The sequence below is a fragment of the Neoarius graeffei genome, chromosome 17 (assembly GCF_027579695.1).
Source record: "Neoarius graeffei isolate fNeoGra1 chromosome 17, fNeoGra1.pri, whole genome shotgun sequence".
Taxonomy (NCBI): Eukaryota; Metazoa; Chordata; class Actinopteri; order Siluriformes; family Ariidae; genus Neoarius; species Neoarius graeffei.
The window spans coordinates 24,811,305-24,828,458 of NC_083585.1; the positions used below are offsets into that span (position 1 = coordinate 24,811,305).

The following is a 17,154-nucleotide window of genomic DNA, read 5'->3' on the forward strand; positions in this document are numbered from 1 at the left end:
TAGAATAATAATCAATATATTAAATAATAGATTGCTAGAACATTACGAGGTAATTTACATCAACTGATCAACTGCCAATTGTTTTGTCTTCTGTGCGTAAGGAGAATTGTTCTGTGTTCCAATGTTATAGAGCAAAACAAAAGAAAATCTGCTTTCATGGTCTATGCTAGTTTTGGTTAAGATTCAAAATTAACGAGTCAAGCTTAATGGTTTTCCTACATGACCCATAATCTGCCTGACTACCAATATCTGCTGATGGTGCCAATAGGACTTCGCTCGTTTTTCCTTCATCTCTACCTAAAGAGATGATTTCAGATCTTCAATTTTCATGGTAATACTGCCATCAACCCGACCATATTTGTCATCTTACAGCCTGCTAACCAGCTGAGCTGAATCTTCATATTATAGCTGTACGATCACACTGTGAACATCTTCAACACAACAGTAACATATACAGCTTTTAAAGAGTATTTTTATTTCAACAAAACCAAAAAGAAAATCTTTGTCATTCTGCATCTTCAATCCAAATTTCTACACACACGGGGAGGTGTACTCCACCTCCGAATAGTCACCTGTATGAAAAATGCTCAAAATCAGTAAATGAAAAAATACAATTACAGTAACGGCTTAAATAATGCAACCTAGGGCAATCTTACTTGTTTGGTAGTAATCATAAACTTTGATCACTGCTGGCTTGAGATTCTTGACAGGAAGCACCTGTTTAATGTGCAGCTCATAGTTGATAGGAATATTCTTTGGGAGCTGTTAGAGATATACCAATCATATTGTAAAAACACTACATCATATCTGTTTTATGTGTAATAAATAAAGCATACATGTTTCTTGAAGTGGATATACAGCACAGTTGTGTAATATATAGTAAACAATGATACAATATTCTTAAACCATGTCATTCTCTTACCTCATTAATGTATGTGATAATATGGTCATCTTTAGAATCAACCCGTTCCACAAAAATGGTATTTTTCAGCTAAGAAAACAATGGAATAATTATTCTCCTGCTATCATATCAGTAACAAGGCATTTGCATATCTGTTTATTGAGACATGTATATTACAGAAATTTTATAAACACTACTACTGCTTACTTCACCAGGATCTGCTGTGAACCCTGATAAGAGTTTTATGTCCACTATGATCATGTTAGTGCTGTTAAATGACCCAGTATATCTGAAATTAAAAAAAAAGAAAAAGTTTTTCAATAACTTCAGGAGTATCAAGAGCAATAAGGATAGTCAATAAAGTAATAATTATTGTCAGTGCAGGGTAAAGTGTCATAAGATGATGTGCAGTCATTAATCATTATATTTAATGGTTTTACATATAAAGCAGGCTTTTAATATATGTAAAATATTTACAGCAACTTACTGTAAATGTTTAAAATAATGACTAAATCATGGTATTTCCTTATACTCTGAAGACATTTTTTTTTTTTTTTTTACCAGTTTTCTGATTTTAGGACAGTGATTTATCACACATTTATTCTTACCCAATAGTGAACTTGATGGACAAAGTTTGTCCAAATGATTTTGTGCAGTTTCCTTCAGTCTTCGCTGTGATGCTCAGTGTACTGGATTCCTTAGGTACGGGGACGTTGTAGAAAAGTGCTATCTGCAAGCAGGGGTTTAAAAAACAAATGAAACCATGAAGTGATCAATAAACAGATAAACAAAAATCAAGCAATAAAAAAAAAATAGTAATTTGTTTAGACTTGCATGGAAAGTAATTGTTGGGGAAACTGGGTAGTCAGTACTTATACAATCCCTTGCAGATTCACAGGACTGCATTTTACTTTGTAAGATAGGAACAGTTAGATGCACTGACCTGTACTGACACACAGGTTGAGCCCTTCACATCAATGCTGTATTTTCCAGGAACATTCTGCAATGATCTTTCTTGGTACAGTAACTTGTTGTTCTGGTTCACATCAAAGTTGTAACTGTGTCCATCTGCTGACTTTACAGTTACTGTACTAGAGCCATCTGAGCTGAACACTTTAGAGGAGTACAGCGCCAGAGCTTGGAGGGCCACAACTGTGTCCTGTTTGAAAAAAGATAAAGCCCTTTAAATAATGCTGCAAAAGTTAAACATTGATTTATCATTATCCTGACTAAATGCAGAACAAGCTAAAGGGAACAATGCAATTTAATTGAGTACCTGGGTGGAGGAAAAGCCTCCATAAGGATTTTGCTGTTTCACCAGCCAGCTGACTATCCTATTAGCATAACCCAAATCAGCAGCAGTGAGCTGACCTTCAGTAAGAACTGCTAGAAGAACATAGGAGCTGATTTCCACTGACAATGCGCTGGAGTCATCTGATGCTGACTGAGACCAATGAAGACGACCATCTTAAATAAGGGAGACAAGATATTGTAAGCATAACCTCAGATATCAGGCATCATTGCCTTGTCCCAGTGCTAGCTAGCAAAAATTAGCCACCTATAAAGCATTTACCTATTTACCTCACAGACACACAGAGACCTGCAGAGAGCACAGAGATCACAAGAGAAAGAAAGCTTTTCCTTTTAACGTAAATTTGTTTCAACTGCCTTGTTAGCCTGATGTTAGCTGGCTTATTCTCTCATCTTGGCTCTGTACTGTCTTCTGATTATGGGCATTTAAAAGTAACACTATAATCCGATGGTGGTTTACCTAGCATAAAGTAATTTGAATGAATTGCCCTGTGTATTTGGTTAGCTTAAATATAGAGTTAAATTTGAGTTTGCAGTCACTTCATTAACTTGTTATAAACAAAATGATACAGGAAAATGCTTTCATGACTTAAATCTCATGATTGATATTATAGAATTTGTTTGCTAGAATTATGCTCAAGTAGAGTTGAGTGCTACAAAGTATTGTTTGGGTTTATGTCTAGGGATATAGCTTAGGATACTGCCTCAAGGAAGTCTTTAATCATTTACTTAACATTTATATTAATATTTTCATTTATGACCATTCACTGTCAGAAACAGGGGTACAGTCAGAGTCCATTTCTGTCCCTCAAGGCACAATCTACACCAATATACCCCCTGGGGCTGATTATTGGACTTCAGGATAACTATACGTACCTTTATAGTGTCAAAAAAGTACATACGGTACCTGTTCCCAATCAGGATATAAATGGTACAAATAAGTACCTTAAAGGGTACTACCTTAGTGACAAGCTGTTGTACCCCTAAAGGTACAATGATGGACTTTGTTTTCTGAGAATGTTTTGGAGATCGAGGATGCTAAATCTGTGGCTGCATCCAGAAGGCCCCTTTTGTCCAATGAGGAATTGCCAGCCAAGCCAGAGTCACCATGAAGCACATCTGATTTAGCCTTTATCTAACAGGCAATGGGAAAAGGCTCTAAACAGACCATAGCTCACCTCAAAATGGTGACAGCCTATGTTGGTTTGGATACAGAGGTGCAGCTCATAGAGCTAAATGAACTGTTTCATGCAAAGGTTTTTGCAACATTGCAGTGTAAGGACCCCATTAAGAGTGTGAAAGCAGGTGTTAATTTGACAGCAGCATCACATTCACATGTAATGTAGGGTGTTTTAAGTAACATGACTGGTGATGAACAAGTTAACCTTGGCCCCATACTGGTTGTTGGTACTTGCATTGCCTTTTTGGTCCACAAAGATACATGCTGCCCCAGCACTGAGTGCAGGTCCTCAGATGATATTTTGCTAAAGGCTTTTAAGATTGCTATGTGTATTGCACACACAGGCTACATGCTGGCATTTCTGTTGCTAGTATTAGATGGATTGTTCCAATCTTCAGCATTTGACTTCTCTGGAATAAATCTAATTATTTAAAAAATTATGTGGCTCCAGCAGATCCCAGTTACTTCAATTATATTTAGACATCCTCTTTAGCGTCCAGAATGTGGCACAGTAATGCCTACATTACAAAATGTTCCTCCATGAGTAGCTGCAATTGCATGTTTTTCCCCATTTCCAATTATCACATTCAGCAGTCGAAGAAGAAGAAGCCTTTATTTGTCACATGCACACTCAAGCACAGTGAATGTAGAAATGTAGTTTGTTGCACTTGTTACAAATATAAACATGACAATTTTTTCTAATAATTCAGTACCTCCTGAAATGGCAACACTATCCAACTGTTTTAGTAGCTGCTCCCGAGTTTTATTCTCTCCAGCCAGACTGAAAGTGTAGGCCAACAGTGCAGTAGTGTAGGTGTTTGTCAGGTTACCAATAGAAGACTTGAGGCACAACAGTCCATTAGTTACAACAGGATCCTGCAATCCAAATGTACATTATCATATAGAAGAAAAACAATTTCAAAGGTTTACTTAAATGTATTCATAAAAAGACTGGTATATATATTTAATTTAACCACAATTTAAGACAACTTTTTAAAATCAGTATGCTCCTGGTTGAATTAACCAATGTGATTGTGATTTAGATTAGATGCATTTTACCAAGCTTATATGGATTTTGAATGCAGTGAAAAGAACATTTAATGGTATCATCCTCTTACCTGGACAGTAGTACCCAATTCAAGCAATGATGCAATGATGTAGGCAGTAATAGTCACATCATCATTTACGCCACCCTATAATACATTAGAATAATATGCATGAAATGTAAAAAGAAATTCAACAAATTAAATGAGAAATGAGTTTTATAATATGGACTGCCCTAGTAGCATACATACCTTCATTCTGTTATTGAAGAGACGCCCTTGTCGTATAAAACAGCCATCTGGTCTCTGCTTACTTATAAGCCATTGCTTTGCACTATTAATGCTTTCTGGATCAATAAAGATGTAACGTTGTGCTTTGCCAAATGTCCTCAAAACAAAAGCAGTTAACCTGGTGATGGAGATTTTTTGTAATTGTGTTTGCATTCCAGAATTATATAAAAATTCACAATCACTAGCACATAATTATTAAAACACATTTCAGTTTATCACCAGGTAAGTGGTGGTTTGTTTGAAGAAATTCTTACCATGTGTTCCCCTCTCCCCTGCCAAATGTACTGTATGCACCACTCAAATGTTTATAGTTAAGTTGCCTCTGGTATCCTGTGTAAAGTCAAATGATCTTATTCTTCTTAGTTCAGTAAAAGCATGATCTGATTGATAATAAAGACTGTAAAGATTTAAAAGTAAAAAATAACCTCACGAACCACTCTTAAGGAAGCCAGTAGCCCTCTCACGGATAGCTGTGGTGAGCTGCTCAGTGTTCTCTAGATACTGAAGAATGTAGATATTGGGAGCAAGGAGAGCAATGTTTTGTTCTCCACAGCCATATGGCATCTGAAGCAACCCATCCAGATTTTTTAATGCACGCCCAAGTATGTCTCCTACAAAAGAACACAATAATATTCTTTACGTGTTCAGGTAAAAATGTTGGAACTGACAAAAACACAGTTGTTTTGATTGGCTAACATCCAACTCTGTCATCCAAACCCACACATTTCTTTAGCTAATCAGAGCAAAGTTATTTTAAAATTTAAGAAAAAAGTAATTTAAAGGCACAGCTGCAAAATCAGCCTGTCTTCAACAGAGTTTCCATACAATGATAAAACAACATGAGAAAAAACAACCAAGGCATATTTTCAACTAAAAAACAACAACAACAACAACAACAACAACAAAAAACCTCACAAACGTTTTCAAAAGCATCTCAGGAAATACTATAAAATAATTGAAAAGGGGTATAAATAATTCTCCTTTAAGAATCAGGCCATACCAAAGGCCTTACAAGAGGCCATACAACACAGGTAAGGAAAGTGATTTAATCTTGGAATGCCATTTGGAGTAAAGGAAGAAACTGCATATGTTGATATCTGGAAAGCCCACAAATAAATGTGCTGGTCAGGTGTCCACAAACATTTGGCCATACAGCTGTAATTTGGCTGTACTGTGGGAATAAAGAAACCTCAGTTGATGGCATTGCAACCTGGTTCTAAATCAGATGGACTGACGAGTCCAAGAAAACCTTCAACATTTGCAGACAGATGCAACTGATATAAGCATTAGCTGTCCTATCCTTACTACTCAAAAATGATTGAACTTAGCACCCTGTGATGGAAATCAGCAATAAGTTGCTTTCCAATGGAAATAATTATGCAACTATTGAGAAAACTGTTTTGCTATTTAATAGGCAATAGAGAAACTCAATATATCTATATTATACACTGTATATTACCTGTTAGGAATGGAATTCACCAATGGCACCTACACTCACCGGCCACTTTATTAGATACACCCATACACCTGCTGTTTTATGCAGTTATCTCATCAGCCAATCCCTTGACAGCAGCACAATGCATCAAATCATGCAGATACAAATCAAGAGCTTCATTTAATGTTCACTTCAAACTTCAGATTGGGAAAAATCGTGATCTCTGTGACTTTCACTGTGGCATGGGTGTTTGTGCCAGACGGGCTCGTTTGAGTATTTCAGAAACCTCTGATCTCCTGGGGTTTTCACACACAACAGTCTCTAGAGTTTACACAGAATGGTGTGGGGAGAAAAAAAAAACATTGACTGAGTGACAGTTCTGTGGGTGGAAACGCTTTGTTGATAGGAATTTTTTAGAGGAAAATGGCCAGATTGGTTTGAGCTGGCAGGAAGGATATCACAACTCATAGCAAGTCTTTACAACCATGATGAGCAGAAAAGCATCTCAGCATACAACAGCAGAAGACCACATTGGGTTCCACTCTTGCCAGCCAAGAAGAGATATCTTAGAATCAAGAACTAGTTCCTATTAAAGTGGCTGGTGAGTGTTTCATGCCCCTTTAAAATCATTGGTTCAGAATAAGTACAAAAATTGTTAGGGTAAATTGCTGGTTTCATTAGCTGGAGGACTTTTGGTTTACAGAGGAACATGAAGCCTCCAGCACCATGCCAACCACTCTACAGCAGGTGCAGGTTTTTGAATACCATGCTGTGAAAAAGGTATTACCTTAATTACAGCGCATGAATAGCTTAGTGTACAGAGGTGAATCACATTGCACTAAAAGGCATAAACCACTGGTGCACACTATTGGCTCTTCTTATCATAAAGTGTTGTGTTTTACTTGTATTCATTCGCATAAGACATGTAGGATGTTATAAGACAAACATTAGTTTTGTTTTCTGTCCATTTTATTCAGGTGAAAATATTATTTCTATTTCCATTATATACACATCATAAAAATGTACTTTATTGTTAAAATGTTCTTCTCTCAAGCCCTTACCAATTACTGAAACAGAAGCTCGCGCTGATCCCTCTATTACATCATCGGGAAGAATCAGCTCCGGCTCCTCTGAAACACTGTTGCCTGTGAATAAGATGAAAGGCAGCTCCATTATTGAGCAGTAAAATATTGTGTGCATCAATTTTAAATCAACCAGACTGGATAAGAAGATAAAAATATTTGCAAGTCTGACCCTGTGGACATAATAACCAGCTCTGGCTCTTTGCCTTCTCAGTTCCTTCAGCCTAAAGGCGATATAATATTGTTAGATCATAGCCTAATAAAGAACAGGTTTGCAGATTTAAGGTTATGCTTATTTTTAAGACACTGACCTGTACAATCAGACTCCGCGTAACTGTATCAATACGGCCTCTCTCTGGGACACTCACGATTTCATTGTCACACGCAGTCTGGGATTGTTCTGCCTCTGCACTCACTGTCACATTCAAGACTCCTGTGATGTAAGAACAGGTGTCAAAAGAAGGTAATTATAATTAAGAAAAATTACCATTACAGCATACAGATGATCATAGGCCCTGTTTCCACGTGGTGTGGAAAAAAATAAGATTGTCACTGTGTATTAGAAAATAAGTTTTGGTAAGCCAATGAATGTTTTTCTCCGCCTCTTAGAAATTATTAGAACTTTCAGGATGTTTGCATATAAGTTTTGTGCACTGTTACAGTATGGCTACAGGCTGAAATATTGCTTGTGCGCTGTTTAAATTATGGGCATATGCTGCACAGTACACGGGGTGTCTGAAAAGTCAGGAACCAACTAGAGTAAAGCTACACATACGTGTACATGATTTTGTAGTGATTTACATTAATGCTCTACATGCTCACCCTTATGATCTACATGTTTCCTAAAGTGCTCTATCATGTTTTTGTGAATTATGCTCAACATATTCATCATCTCATTATCTCTAGCCGCTTTATCCTTCTACAGGGTCGCAGGCAAGCTGGAGCCTATCCCAGCTGACTACGGGCGAAAGGCGGGGTACACCCTGGACAAGTCGCCAGGTCATCACAGGGCTGACACATAGACACAGACAACCATTCACACTCACATTCACACCTACGGTCAATTTAGAGTCACCAGTTAACCTAACCTGCATGTCTTTGGACTGTGGGGGAAACCGGAGCACCCGGAGGAAACCCATGCGGACACGGGGAGAACATGCAAACTCCGCACAGAAAGGCCCTCGCCGGCCACGGGGCTCGAACCCAGGACCTTCTTGCTGTGAGGCAACAGCGCCGTGCCGCCGCTCAACATATTCAGATCAACATATTTGCTCAGCATTCCCATTGGTTCCTGGCTTTTTGGACACCCTGGAGAATGAATATTTTGTAGAACTTTAATAAAAAATTTAGACTTTGCTTTGTCATACCAGCAAACGTGCAGCTATATACACCAGGAACGTACAGTATAACAGGCAAGAATTCTTCAGAATTCCATTAACATCTGCTCAACCCCTTCGGACATAATGTGTACAATTGTATGCATGAAGTTCCATAGCATTTTTCCTTGCGTCCAAAGGGGATAAGTATGCTCATTTGTGAATATCAGATTATAAAAAATAGTGTATATTGGAAAATATTCGTTTTCACCCAACAAAAAATATTAATATGTCTGCATGTACAATCGATTTAGGCTTGCACTGGCAAAAAACATAGAGCCCCATGAAAGACTGTGAAAGAATTGTAGGACTAACCAAGCACAGTGGGAATCAGAGTCCATTTGAAGGTCTTTCTGCCATTTGCACACAGGCAGGATGTATACTTGCCATCAGAAGAGGGCTTCAGAGTGTAGTCTGAGGAGGGGGCCGGAGTCACTTTAACCTGTTAATGAGGCACAGGTGATTAATTTACTATGCATCATAAGTGGCACAATACTTGTGAAGACAAAATCTTGGCCTTACAGTACCATAATGCATTTGGAAAGATAATTGAAGACAGTGGCCTTCAGCTCAAAAACCTCTCCCCGAATAATGGAGTAGGGCAATGAGAGCTCCAGGAAGAAGGGCTGAAATACTGTGAGCTGAACAGGAGGAGCCAGTCCCAGACCCACAGAGGAAACACAGAAAGCCTCTGTCTCCCAAGTGGTGATGGTGTCAGGAACAGTGACAGGAAGATGTGCTGATCCAGAGTGCCTGTGAAAAATCATTATACTCTATTTCTGTTACTTATTATCAAAAAGACAGCATGGATTATTCAGTATATTCTAGTTAAGTTAATACATGCTAATAAAACTGCTAAAAGATTGGGGTCCATAACAAAATTAAAGAGTAAGTGTCATCACATATGCTCAGAAGCACTACTAATGCTTCAAGCAATCGGTACATTTATTTTAATGATATTCAATCTGTAGTTGATTAAAATGCACAAAGAAAATCAACAAAATTAATGACTATGCCGATTCACTAACCCAACTTCAGATAGTTGCCATATCCAAGTCTCCGGAAAGAATTTACGAACTGTCTCAATGGGTTCATCAGCTAGATAATTTCCACTATAGCCTGCGTATTCTATACTCATTGTTGTATCTGAAAATGAGCAAAGATTTTGTTATTAGTGTGCTTTTTTTAATGTAGTAACATCTTGATTTGTTAGAATAATTAGTACAAATAACAACAAGAGCTATGTACCTCACAAATGTATATTGATATCAGCTTTAGTCATCATTTATTGTACAATGCATTTTAATGCAATATACATCACATGATCTCAGTATGATTGAGAAACTGCACTATTTATTGAATAATAATTTATGAGTTGAAAAAAGGCCTGGATGTACCATAATAGGTATATAACTGATGATATTCCAAGCCTTTATCTGTCAGACACCGAGGTTCTCTCACAGCCAGATTTGTTGCCATCTTGAGCCCCACTCTCTGTCAAGTGATAATAAGTCATAATCAGTGTAGTAAGAATTATTATTATTATTATTGTAGATTACTTAGTCAACCAAATAGTTTCAAATGAAATAAAATTCATTAATATGTACTGAAAGGGAGCATTCATTTTTTCCACATTTAACCTTTCCTAAGCACTTGTAGGGTTATTTCTAAACACCTTAGGTCGTTTTATATCAATTTGTATAAATTTTTATATCAACAACTTAAGCAATTTGTTAAAACTAATTCAAATAATGGAGGGGAATGCTGGCAGACAGAAAGGGAGTGACTTTTGCGCTAACCAATTCACAGTTTACAGAGACTGCTGACATTTGGGAAAGACTGGTTGGGGTATGGAGACTTGACAAGCCAAAGCACATCCTACGTAAGGAGGAACCCACTTTCAGTCACTGTGGAATGATATACTATGACACACTTGAGGTTGGGAGAGAGTAACCTACTGTGGATTAGGTCAACCGGCTACTCTAAATTGGCCATAGGTGTGAATGGCTGTCTGTGATAGACTGGTGACCTGTCCAGGGTATACTCTGCCTCTTGCCCAATGCCAGCTGGGATTGACTCCAGCCCACCTGAGACCCACAATGGATAAGCGGCATGGGAAGTGAATGAATGAATAGTAAAGCAGTTCATTGGCCAGTATAGGATTCAATAATCACAGTGAGACAGTTAGACAACAATAGAAACAGAAGCATGTTAATACTATTAATACAACATGTACAGTGCCGGGGCGGCACGGTGGTGTAGTGGTTAGCGCTGTCGCCTCACAGCAAGAAGGTCCTGGGTTCGAGCCCCGGGGCCGGCGAGGGCCTTTCTGTGCGGAGTTTGCATGTTCTCCCCGTGTCCGCGTGGGTTTCCTCCGGGTGCTCCGGTTTCCCCCACAGTCCAAAGACATGCAGGTTAGGTTAACTGGTGACTCTAAATTGACCGTAGGTGTGAATGTGAGTGTGAATGGTTGTCTGTGTCTATGTGTCAGCCCTGTGATGACCTGGCGACTTGTCCAGGGTGTACCCCGCCTTTCGCCCGTAGTCAGCTGGGATAGGCTCCAGCTTGCCTGCGACCCTGTAGAAGGATAAAGCGGCTAGAGATAATGTGATGTGTGATGTGATGTACAGTGCCACAGTGTTAATATTTTGACTCATTTAGTCAGTATGATGGTTGTGCCTGAACTTTCTTAATCCTTGTAATCTTGGCAAAGCCTTGTAATTTGGAGCATCGGTTGAGACTGCCAACTTACAGTAATGTTCAGGTGTCTATCAAGTAGACGTGTGCAGTGCTTGGACTTGAATTTTTCCATTTGTGTGAAAGCATTTGTAAATCCTTGATAATCTGATCATAAATATCCTTGGATACCAACTCCACTCTTCTCACTACCATTGCTGGACCAGCAGGTACACTGTTAATTGCCATTTTTGTCTTCTTTGTTTTTACAGACTGTGAATAATGTGTCAGTGGTGACAGTCATCATTTCTTTTAAAAACTCACCCTCAGTGGGTCTTCTTGTACTTGGCTAGGAGATGGTTTACACTGAATGAAGCCTTGGTATCAGCTTTAGCTCTCTTAGTGCGTATTGTGAAAAGTGATTGCTTGGCTTTAAAACACAATTTTAACTTTTAAATTCTTTTCTCTCGCAGTTTGCTCTTGGGGGTGAATGAGCTCCTGGCTTTCAGATGTCAAGTGGCATGATGGCACTCCAAATTACTTTTGGACATTGCTAAAACCTGATGGCATATCAATCAGGCAATCTTTTTTTTTTAAACTGCTGTTAAAGCAAATTCCTTTTTTCCTTTTAGGCATGGAAATGATATATTTTCATCTTCTTTCATTGTTTCACTATGGTTTCTTGAACAGAGTTCACTCATTGATGAACATGTACAGAGCTAATGTTAGCTAGCTATGAGCTGAAACAGCAGGTTGACACAGCCAAAACAGTTATCTGCAAAGGTAACCTAATTTCATAACCGTAATGGGCCAGAATTAATGCTTTTTCTTGAGCTACTTCCTGCCAATAGAGATGCATACCGTCAGTAAAATATGTAGCACAATTAAAAACTTGCCAACCAGTGTATATTTTATCATCACATGCTTTTTTTCTTTTTAATGTGTTGCGATCATTGACAGTACATAGATGGTTGTGTTCTACTAAAAATGCCTCAACGATCGACCGGTAGATCACAATTGACAGGTTGATTTCGACAGCAGTGGTAAATATTTGGACAAAATTATTGTTATTTTAGTGGTCAACTACAGTACACTGAAGTTGAAATTAAATAATAACTGAGTTCAAAGTGTTCATTTTAATAAAAATCAAATATGTTCAACTCAACTTTGAGGGAATTCATATCCAAATTTGGTGAATGGAGCAGGAATTGCGACACTTTGTATATGTTGTCCACCAATATAGATAAGATAACCTTATATACTTCAGAATTCATCCTGAAGCATTTTGTTATATCATCAATAAATACAAGAGAACCAGTTGAATTGGCAGCCATATACAACCCCGATTCCAAAAAAGTTGGGACAAAGTACAAATTGTAAATAAAAACGGAATGCAATGATGTGGAAGTTTCAAAATTCCATATTTTATTCAGAATAGAACATAGATGACAGGTCAAATGTTTAAACTGAGAAATTGTATCATTTAAAGAGAAAAATTAGGTGATTTTAAATTTCATGGCAACAACACATCTCAAAAAAGTTGGGACAAGGCCATGTTTACCACTGTGAGACATCCCCTTTTCTCTTTACAACAGTCTGTAAACGTCTGGGGACTGAGGAGACAAGTTGCTCAAGTTTAGGGATAGGAATGTTAACCCATTCTTGTCTAATGTAGGATTCTAGTTGCTCAACTGTCTTTGGTCTTTTTTGTCGTATCTTCCGTTTTATGATGCGCCAAATGTTTTCTATGGGTGAAAGATCTGGACTGCAGGCTGGCCAGTTCAGTACCCGGACCCTTCTTCTACGCAGCCATGATGCTGTAATTGATGCAGTATGTGGTTTGGCATTGTCATGTTGGAAAATGCAAGGTCTTCCCTGAAAGAGACGTCGTCTGGATGGGAGCATATGTTGCTCTAGAACCTGGATATACCTTTCAGCATTGATGGTGTCTTTCCAGATGTGTAAGCTGCCCATGCCACACGCACTAATGCAACCCCATACCATCAGAGATGCAGGCTTCTGAACTGAGCGCTGATAACAACTTGGGTCGTCCTTCTCCTCTTTAGTCCGAATGACACGGCGTCCCTGATTTCCATAAAGAACTTCAAATTTTGATTCGTCTGACCACAGAACAGTTTTCCACTTTGCCACAGTCCATTTTAAATGAGCCTTGGCCCAGAGAAGACGTCTGCGCTTCTGGATCGTGTTTAGATACGGCTTCTTCTTTGAACTATAGAGTTTTAGCTGGCAACAGCGGATAGCACGGTGAATTGTGTTCACAGATAATGTTCTCTGGAAATATTCCTGAGCCCATTTTGTGATTTCCAATACAGAAGCATGCCTGTATGTGATGCAGTGCCATCTAAGGGCCCGAAGATCACGGGCACCCAGTATGGTTTTCCGGCCTTGACCCTTACACACAGAGATTCTTCCAGATTCTCTGAATCTTTTGATGATATTATGCACTGTAGATGATGATATGTTCAAACTCTTTGCAATTTTACACTGTCGAACTCCTTTCTGATATTGCTCCACTATTTGTTGGCGCAGAATTAGGGGGATTGGTGATCCTCTTCCCATCTTTACTTCTGAGAGCTGCTGCCACTCCAAGATGCTCTTTTTATACCCAGTCATGTTAATGACCTATTGCCAATTGACCTAATGAGTTGCAATTTGGTCTTCCAGCTGTTCCTTTTTTGTACCTTTAACTTTTCCAGCCTCTTATTGCCCCTGTCCCAACTTTTTTGAGATGTGTTGCTGTGATGAAATTTAAAATGAGCCAATATTTGGCATGAAATTTCAAAATGTCTCACTTTCGACATTTGATATGTTGTCTATGTTCTATTGTGAATACAATATCAGTTTTTGAGATTTGTAAATTATTGCATTCTGTTTTTATTTACAATTTGGACTTTGTCCCAACTTTTTTGGAATCGGGGTTGTACACCCACACCATAAAATGAGGCGGTATGCTTCAGATCATTTGCAGTTCCTTCCTTTTCTTCATATTCTTCTCTGACCAGTTTGTTCTTTTGTAAAATAATGTATTAAATTGTTGATTTGGCCACATGCTATTTCTTTGATGAGTTTATTTTGGTTTTTCAACCTCAAAATGGCTTGCTTCACTGGCAGTGACAGACTATATTGAGAGTTAACAGAACCTCAAGGGACTCCAAATACAAACACCAAACTTGAAATTGACCACAGACTGTTTATCTGCTTACCTTGTGCCTCGTGTTACCAAGCCTTTGTTCTGTCTTTAGCTACTCTGGTTCTTGACTCTGTTTTGTATTTTGCCCTTTGTCTCAGCCTTTGATATCCTCTCTGTGCCTCAATTAACCACTGCCTGTTTCTTTACTCTGATTTTTGATGACTGATTTGGATCTGTTTGCCAGCATGTTTTTAAATAAAACTCTTCCAGTAATTACATTGTCTATCATCTCCAATGACATGACACTATCATCCATCCACCCAAAAAGCATGAGTGGGTCACACATCTTGCACTTTTAATTGCAAAAAGTGCAGAAATTAATCCATCCAAAATTAATTTTTGCACACATCAACATTAGTCAGAATTAGATAGGACCATAAAATGATCAGCAGGTACCCCATATCACCTAGCTATATCATGTCAGGGGTAGATTAGGATCGATCGATCGATCCATCCATCCATCCATCCATCCATCCATCATCTGTAGCCGCTTATCCTGTTTTACAGGGTCGCAGGCAAGCTGGAGCCTATTCCAGCTGACTATGGGCAAGAGGCGGAGTACACCCTGGACAAGTTGCCAGGTCATCGCAGGGCTGACACACAGAGACAAACAACCATTCACACTCACATTCACACCTACGTATAGTCCATTTAGAGCCACCAATTAGCCTAACCTGCATGTCTTTGGACTGTGGGGGAAACCGGAGCACCCGGAGGAAACCCACGCAGAGAACATGCAAACTCCACACAGAAAGGCCCTCATCGGCCACTGGGCTCGAACCCAGGACCTTCTTGCTGTGAGGCAACAGTGCTAACCGTTACAATACCATGCCACCCCTAGATTAGGCTCCATGGAAACAAAATCTAAAGGCATATTTTGTAAATACTATTTTCTGTTATGATTGATTTTATATTGCAGGTATGTTGTGTAAACATTCATACACATACATTTCAGTCATCAGTTATACAACATTTTACAACCAATCAATCATTTACCTTTAATGTATCGTAAGCATGGTCAATCGGTACAGCCCGTCGAGGTCTAACATACAAGCACTCCAGAATATCTTCGACGCTATAGGGGTAATCCGATACCGTTGTCACCGGCAACAAATTAAATATCTATGGGAGACATAGTTTGTCATTATTATAAGGCAATATACAGTATGTCTCAAAACACAAAAATGACTTTGTGACTGTTACATTTATTAATACATTAAAATAAGATATTTTTATTCAATAAATGCCAATAAAACACATTAGTATAGTTGCTATGAGTACAATACATAAGTTCTATAATATAATGATCCTGACAGTAGCTTTCAAGTTTTTTCTCAAGTCTCTGAAGACCACTATGCTTCACATTGAGCTATATCAAACCACCCCGGCATGGATTATTTTGCTAGCAATACCTCCTGTCATGTTTTATTCCTTCCATATCATTCAAAGCTGGATATGACAACAGAAAGAACTGCACCCTTTCAAACACACCTCCTGACTTTTTCAAAAGCTGTGTCAAAAGCAATGCATCATGAGAGCAGCTGAGAGGATCATTGGTGTCTCTCTCCCTTCTCTAATGGATATCTATAACTCCCGCCTCACCCGCAAAGCCATCATGATTGCAGGTGACCCCACCCACCCATCTCACAGCCTCTTCAGTCTGCTGCCATCGGGGAGGAGACTGTGGAATCTCCGGGCCAAAACCAGCAGGCTCAAGGACAGTTTCTTTCACCAGGTGGTCAGGAGGCTCAACTCCCTCCCTGTTCTGCCCCTCCTCCCCCCTCTGCCCCCTGCCACAGATTCTGCTCGCACACCCCCCTGTCCCCCCTTCAGCATCTGACATGTCACCCTCACCCCCCCCCCCCCCCCACACACACACACACATACATACATACATACTCTCAACGTTCATTAACACACTGAACTCAGGGACTGCACATTTCACTTTACCTCGCTCATTTGCACTATTCCGCACTACCTCACCTTAACAGCCATTAGTTTATTGTTTATACTGCTTATTTCATGTTTACCTGCTATACCTCAAGTGCCCTTGACTGTTTATTTGCACCAGTGTGTGTGTGTGTGTGTGTGTGTGTGTGTGTGTGTGTGTGTTTAGTCTATGTCTAGTTCTTACAGTATCTAGAGTGTTTATATTGTTTATATCATTTGTTTATGAGTGTTTAGTCTATGTCTAGTTCTTATCTAGAGTGTTTATACTGTTTGTTTTTTCAATTATTCTGTTTTTATTTATTGCATTGCCTGTTTGCACCGTGGGTCAGAGAGGACTGAAATTTCATCTGTGCTGTATGTCGAGCATGTATAGCATATTTGATAATAAAGTTGACTTGACTTGGCTTGAAATGTAAGATCACCTTTCCCACTCGACTGCTTAGCCAGGACAAGAAATATTTCTTTAGTTTTTAGTCACTTATGTTCAGAGGTGGGAAGTAACAAAGTACAAATACTTTGTTACTGTATTTAAGTTTTCAGGTATCTGTACTTCAATTTATTTTTCTGATCACATTTTACTTTTACACTCTGCATTGTAAAACAAATTCCTGTACTTTCTACTCCTTATATTTTCAAACCAGGCTTGTGACTTTAGTTTTAATGCATTTGAGGGGAATTATCAATTATTATTATTTTTT

At 38.7% G+C, this 17,154-nt stretch overlaps 1 pseudogene; it reads right to left on the reverse strand.

Annotated features, from left to right (window-relative positions):
* Positions 1 to 515: 515 nt before the first annotated feature.
* The window catches only part of LOC132864641 (alpha-2-macroglobulin-like), a 49,850-nt pseudogene continuing 33,211 nt past the window's right edge, over positions 516 to 17,154 (reverse strand).